This window comes from Otolemur garnettii, unplaced genomic scaffold (genome assembly GCF_000181295.1).
Source record: "Otolemur garnettii isolate 467f Iridium unplaced genomic scaffold, OtoGar3 scaffold00261, whole genome shotgun sequence".
Taxonomy (NCBI): domain Eukaryota; kingdom Metazoa; phylum Chordata; class Mammalia; order Primates; family Galagidae; genus Otolemur; species Otolemur garnettii.
The window spans coordinates 621273-628882 of NW_003852656.1; positions in this window are offsets into that span (position 1 = coordinate 621273).

Here is a 7610-nt window from a genome sequence, read left to right on the forward strand (position 1 = left end):
GCCTGTAGTTCCAGCTACTTGGGAGCTGAGGCAAGAGAATCGCTTAACCCCAAGAGCTTGAGGTTCCTGTGAGCTGTGATGCCACGGCACTCTACCAAGGGTGACATAGACTCTGTCTCAAAAAAAGAAAAAAAGATTCATTCTTGCCAGGGTCCCTGAAGGTTGTGGCAGGTGCTTGTAGTCCCAGCTACTTAGGAGGTTGAGGCAAGAGAATCGCTTGAACCCAGGAGTCTGAGGTTACTATGAGCTTGGAGGATGCCACCACATTCTAGCCTGGACAACAGAGTGAGATTCTGTCTCAAAAAAGAAAAAAACAAAGAACTTACTGGACAGTGCCCATCTGTTAGTAATACTTTAAGGTCCCCTCAGCAGCTTTCAGACCAAGGTCACTCTCCTCTCTGGTGGCCAGTGGCTGAGCAAGGCAGTAAGCTTAGGACTATTTTGTCCAACAAGGTTCTCTTCTGACAGGCAGTTGGACCCGGAGCTCTGCTTATGGTGCCCTCTATCCAATCCCACCCCCTTCCCTTGCCCTCCTAACTCCATCTCAGTATCTGCTCCCCAGAGGACCCACACAGCAAGGTATTCACTAAGTCTGCATGAATTGGTCACCAGTTATGGGTGACTAACCCAGGGATAATGGTCTCTGTCTCCTCTGGTGTCTTTTTGTCCCCATTAGCTTGGTAAGCTCCCACCCAGGGGCTGGCAGCTGGTGCAGGGCACAAGGCTGGTCTGGGATGTTCACAGACCTTTCTATGCCACACACATGGTCCTGTGCCCATCCTACCATTGGTCCTGGCATGACAAATGCATGCTTCAAGGACCATAAGGACTGCATGGGAATCTGTATGTAGCCTGATTCTTGAAGGAGGAGGTGGAGCTACCACCCTGGCAGGTTGTGGGGGGTGGAGAGAGGGTGACAGGGGAAATGAGGGTATCTGGCTGTAAAGGGTGGGGATGAATGAATGTTTGGGTACAGGCAGTGACTGTCACGTGGCCTGGCTGCAGGTTTGGGATGGAAGCCAGGTAGGCAGGCTATGTCAGGCACATCTATCTACCCACTGGGCCAAGGAAGGGAAGCAGGGGCCCGGGGAAACCTCTGTCTTGGCAGAGAATACTGGGAAGGGGGGTTGATAGTTGGAAGTCTTCCAACGTGTGTGTTACTTCATGGAACCAGGGCGCAGGGTAGAGAGGCTATGGCCCTGGTTTGGCTGACTGGCTAGACACAGAGAACTGAAAGGGGAGCTGATAAAGCCACTGGATAGTCACCTAAGTGAGGGTGGGAATGGGTAGCCAGGTGGCTGAGACCCCAAGACCAAGCCTGTCACTTCCATATGCCAGGGGGAAGTGTCCCCTTTGGGTGCTAAGATCATCAGCTGCATCACAGCTGTCTTTTCCAAATAAGCAGGAGTTCCTAAGTAATCTCAAGGGTCACTTCTCCTGGCCTTCCTTGAAGAGGAAAGGCAAGGAGTACCAGTGGGTAGGTGGCTTCCTGGCACTGGTGGAAGGCACAGAAAAGACACTGCCTACATAGGGAAGCCCCCAGCAGACCCTTTCCATTCTTGAACACTCAGCTTTGTTGGAGCCAATACAATCTGTGAAACCATCTCCTGCAAGATAAATGCATAGTTAATACATTTTTAAATATATGTCTATAATGAAATATCTATGAATGAAATGTCTTAATGTCTGGAATTTGCTTTAAAATAACCCTGGAGGGGGAGGGTTTATATGGAGGTGAATAAAACTAGTCTCCAGTGGGTAACTATTTTTTTTTTTTTTTTTAGACAGAGTCTCAAGCTGTCACCCTGGGTAGAGTGCCATGGCATCACAGCTCACAGCAACCTCAAACTCTTGGGCTTAAGTGATTATCTTGCCTCAACCTCCCAAGTAGCTGGGACTACAGGTACCCACCACAACACCTGGTTATTTTTTTGGTTGCAGTTGTCATTATTGCTTAGCAGGCCTGGGCCCAGTTCAAACCCACCACCCTAGGTGTATGTGGCTAACACCCTGCCAAATGAGCTACAGGAGCCACCACCAGTTGGTAACTATTAATGATAGGCAATGGGCCAGGCAACACAGCTCATGCCTATAATCCTAACACTCTGGGAGGCTAAGGTGGAAGGACTGTTTGTGCTTAGGAGTTCAAGACCAGATTGAGCAAGATGCTCTCTTTACTAAAAATAGAAAAATTACCCAGGCATTGTGGTGAGCACCTGCAGTCCTAGCTACTCAGGAAGCTGAGACAGGATTTTGCTTAAACCCAGCAATTTCAGGTTGCTGTGAGCTATGATGACACTATGGCACTCTAGCCTCAGGCAAGAGACTCTGTCTATAAATAAATAAATATTTTAAAAATTAAAAACAAAAAATAAAGACACATGATGGGTACATATGAGGCTTTTAAAAATTCTCTCCTATCTTTTTGTACATAAGAAACATTCCTTTGTTTAAAAAAATGAACGTCCCCATTATCAGTGTTTTTTGAATATCTCTGGAATATGACAATCCAGGCTCACTTTTTTTTTAAGACAGAATCTCACTATGTTGCCCTCAGTAGAGTGCTGTGGTGTCACAGCTCATAGCAACCTCAAAGTCTTGGGTAGGGGTCCTCAAACTACGACCTGTGGGCCACATGCAGCCCACTGAGGACATTTATCCAGCCCGCCTGGTGTTTTGCCGCTGCTGCCTGTCCTGCTTAGCAGCCAACTCGTCCCAGGCCCGCAGTCCGGCCCTCCAGTGGTCTGAGGGACTGTGAACTGGCCCCCTGTTTAAAACGTTTGAGGACCCCTGCTTGGGCTTAAGTGATTCTCTTGCCTCAGCCTCCCAAGTAGCTAAGACTACAGGTACCTGCCACAATGCCCAGCTATTTTTTTGTTGCAGTTGTCATTGTTGTTTAAGCAGGCCCAGGATGGGTTCAAACCTGCCAGCCTCGGTGTATGTGGCCGGCACCCTACCCACTAAGCTATAGACGCCACTTTTATTTTACAGAATTTCTTTCTTTTTGTAAATATTTTGTATTTTATTGTTTTATTTTTTATTTTATTTCATCATCATTTCACTTCACTTTACTTCACTTCATTTCATTTCTTTTCGAGATAGAAATGAAATTTCTGAATTTCATTTCACTGTATTGTCCAGGCTAGAGTGCCATGGTGTCAAGCCTCAAACTCCTTGGTACAAGTGATCCTCCTGGCTCAGCCCCCCAAGTAGTTGGGAATACAGGCTCCTGCCTCCATGTCTAGCTAATTTTTCTATTTTTAGTAGAGACAGGGTCTGGCTCTTGCTCAGACTGGTCTAGAACTACTGAGCTCAAGTGATTCTCCCACCTCAGCCTCCCAGAGTGCTAGGATTACAAACATGAGCCACCACACCCAGCCTGTCTTTAAGATATTTTTAATTGTGGTAATATACAAATCCAAAACTCACCCCCTCGACCATTTTTAGGTGTACAGTTCAATAGTTTTAAGCATACTCGCATTATCATGCAACTAATCTTTAAGCAAGCTCTTTTCATCTTGTCCCTATACTTTGCAGTGACTTCCCCAGGCTTGTCCCTTCTGCCACCCCACCATTAGTCACTACAACTACAGGATTAGAGCCAGGAAGTATACAGCCAAGTGCCCTGTTACCAACTGCAGTGGCTCAGCCTAAACTTGGCTGTGGGCCTAGTCCTGGTTTCTAGTGACCCATGATTGGGCCACTGAGGCTGTTCAGACTTCTGAGGCCTGAGCAAGTACTGGCTGCTTTATGGTTCCACCCCCACCTCCTGCCTGGGGCTGCCTGGGTCACCCCAGGGGACAAAGCGGGGAAGATAGGGGGAGGAGGGGTAAACAAGGGCTCCCCCCAGCTCTGCTGATTCAGAGAGGGCAGTCCAGGTCCTCAGTCTACTTTCACCCCAGTTATGAGGTCAGGGGATGCCAGGTTGATGCAGGGTCCCACAACTCCATCTGTAGCCATAATGTCCCTTCTGAGACACAGGTTAGAAAAATCTTGGAGGAAGGCTCGGTGCCTGTGACTCAAGTGGCTAAGGTGCCAGCCACATACACCTGAGCTGGTGGGTTCAAATCCAGCCCAGGCCCACCAAACAACAATGACAGCTGCAACCAAAAAATATCTAGGTGTTATGGCAGGCGCCTGTAATCCCAGCTACCATGTTTCCCTGAAAATAAGATACTGTCTTGGCTTGGCGCCTGTGGCTCAAGCAGCTAAGGTGTCAGCTACATACACCTAAGGTGGCGGGTTCGAATCCCCAGCCCAGGCCCGCCAAACAACAATGATGGCTGCAACCAAAAAATGGCCAGGCATTGTGGCGGGCGCCTGTGGTCCCAGCTACTTAGGAGGCTGAGACAGGAGACTCGCTTGAGCCCAGGAGTTGGAGGTTGCTGTGAGCGTGATGCCATGGCACTCTACCCAGGGGGATAGCTTGAGGCTCCGTCTCAAAAAAAAAAAGAAAGAAAAGAAAAAAGAAAAATCTTAGAGGAATTAGCTGGAGCTAGGGTAGTTATCTGTTGGCCTGCTCTTTGCAAGATCTGAAATCCTCAGATAATGCATATCTAGGAAGGCCTAGCTCCAGAGGAGAGAGGACAAGGAATAAAGGGCACTGGGGGACACTCAGCTGTCAAGGCCCTGGGCATGCTCAGGGGATCCTCCTGTTTCACAAATAAAGAATCCAAGGCTTGAAAGTCAGGCATGGTGGCTCATGCCTGTAATTCTAGCAGTCTGGGAAGCTGAGGTAGGAGGATCCCTTGAGCTCAGGAGTTCAAGATTAGCCTGAGCAAGAGAGAGAAAAATACAAAAAAATAGCCAGGTGTTGTAGCCAGCACCTGTAGTCCCAGCTACTAGAGAGGCTGAAGCAGGAGGATTGCTTGAGCCTAGGAATTTGAGGTTGCTGGGAGCGAGGCTGACCCCATAGCACTCTAACGTAGGCAACAGAGTGAGACTTTGTCTCAAGAAAAGCAAAAAGAATCCCAGGCTCAGAAGGGTCACCAGGAAGTTAGAATGGACTCAGAACTGGGCCAACTTCCATCTTTCTTCATTCCCTCTTTCCTCAATTAGATAATGGCCATAAAACTGCTTTTTGGAGCTTTGAGCTAAGTATAGCCAACTGCTAGGCACTGGAAGAGGCATAGTGGGGAGAGTCTGGACATGAGTTGGCCACCAGCCCTTTATACTCAGGTCTTACTGTCTCCTGGGGGTGACAGACAGGTGACCCACAGACAGTGAAGCCCTATGGCAAGTGCCACCACAGTGAGGAAATGGAAAAAGCCTAGAGCAGCAGTGACAGAGGATGGGGTGATTAATTTTGCCTTGAGGGTGGAAGGAAGATCCTGAGGGCACTGGGTGCTCTTAATGGACAACCAGCCAACAACCAGCCACTTACAGATGAGGACACAAGAGCAAAGGTGCAGGGAAGCAACCACAGTGCCTGAGCCTGAAGGAGTCACAGGACCAGTCTTGAAGCTGGGACTCAGCCTCTTAGGCAGAGAACTATGGGGACAGTTTGTAGGCTACAAGGCTCCCTCTGGGGCAGAGTGGAGGCAGCTGTGCAGTAAGGAGTCCAGGCAGGCTGTTACAATAGTCAGGAAAAAGGTCATGAGGCCAGAGGTGATGGGCCGAGAGGTGGGGGAAATTCCTACTCACGTGGGTGGCTGCAGGATATTACAGTCTGGGCCCCTCATAGACACCACAGATACACCCACTACTGGGACCAGAGAGACATACCCACCACAATGATGGAGGAGCTGATGCAGGCAGCACACATTCTCCCCAGCCACCTGAAACAGGCTCCTCAGCAAGCATTCTGTCCTTCTGATAAACTTTCCCCACTGGGAGAAGAAGGGCTAATTAATATTTACAGACACGTACCACTTGCCAGGCACTATGCCGTGTGCTTTACTTTATAGATGACAGGTTACTTAATCCTCCCCTTTTAGAGATGAGGAAACTGAGGTTCAGCGAGAGAAATTAAATTGTCCAAAGTCAGCCAATTCAGGAATTAAGTGCATCCAGGGAGCTTGGTTTCACATCCCCTGGCCTGGTGCCCTAAGTGCCTCGCCCTTTGGCATCTGGGTGGTGTGGCTCTCATGCCAACTCCACAAGAATGTCAAGTCTGGGGGCAAGCAGCCCCAGGCAGTGGTGTCTGCCCCTGCAAGCTCAGCCATGTGATTAAAGTTCACTGAATACAAGTCATGCACCCTCCTAATGCCCCCCAACCCCACCCCATGCCCCAGGAGTTTGGCCTCTCTCATGCTGTCCTGGCAAACATGGGGAAGGAAGAAAGAGGCCTGGCCTCCTACTAGTTTCTAACTCCCTGCCTCTGTCCAGCCCACATTCTTCTATCAACAGCCTGAGGAGGAGTGCAGCTGACAGAATGAGCACTGGACTAGGCAGCAAGAGACCTAGCTTCCAAGCCCACCTTGCCAGAAACCAGCTCTGAGCTGTGTCTACACCTGTTACTCCATCAAGGAGGCTGCACAGCTCCATGTTTCATGCATGACAATGAGCAGAGGAAGGCAGGAGATGGCACTCTCTGGATTGGGGCTGAAGCCGTCCCTTCCTGGGGCAGCCGGTCCCCCGAGCCTTGCCACTCTCCATCCAGGCAACCAGAACAACCTCAAAGGGCTCAGAGAAGCCAAGCAGGAAGGATATCTGCCAGGGCAGTGGCCCGGGGAGACAGGCAGGCTGCCCAAGGCCAAAGGGGCTGGGGACTTGGGTTTTGTTTTGCTGAATGACATTTCTGTTAGAAGGATTGAGTGGAAAAAATACAAACTATGCTTCCTTTGCTCTTACTCCACAATCAACACGGAAGATTTCTGTGACCACGAGTGTGGGGAGTTTTCCCTACATACCAGCTAAGTGTCCTCTCTTTTGATTCCAATTATCCACACAGAGATGGTGTCAGATTTCACAGGGTGAAGGCTCAGTTCCCAAGACTGCCCCCACTTCTGTTGACCACTATAAGCTCCAGAGCGTTTCACCTGTGCTTCTGAAATTGGAGTTCCCAAGCCCTGCTCCTCGAGTTTGATTAATTTGCTAGAGTAGCTCACAGAACTAAGGGAAACACTCACTTATGCTTATTGGTTTCTTATAAAGTATATTCCAAAGAATATGGGTGAAGAGATCCATAGGGTGAGATATGGTGGACGGGCAGAGCTGCCAAGCCCTCCCTAGAAGCTGGCACGTCCAGGAACATCCACATGTCCAGCTGTCCAGAGGCTCTCAGAACCCTGTACTTCTGAATTTTTATGAGGGCTTCATAATGTGGGCATGACTGATTAAGCCACTGGCCATCAACCTACCTTTCAGCCTCTGCCCTTGGTGAGGTTGGGAAGTGGGGCTGGAAGTCCTAACCCTCTATACCTGCATTGGTCTTTTGGGTAACCAGTCCCCATCCTGAAGCTGCCTGGTGGCTGCCAGCTACAGATCAACTAATTAACATACAAAAGACACTGCTATGGAGATTATAAAGGATTTTAGGAGTTTGTGTGCCAGGAAACTGGGGTGAAGACTAAACATATATTTCACATTATTGCTAGGATGGAGCCAGGCTGTTCTCTGGTGGACGGGCAGAGCGTCCAAGCCCTCCTTAGAAGCTGGTACATCGGCTC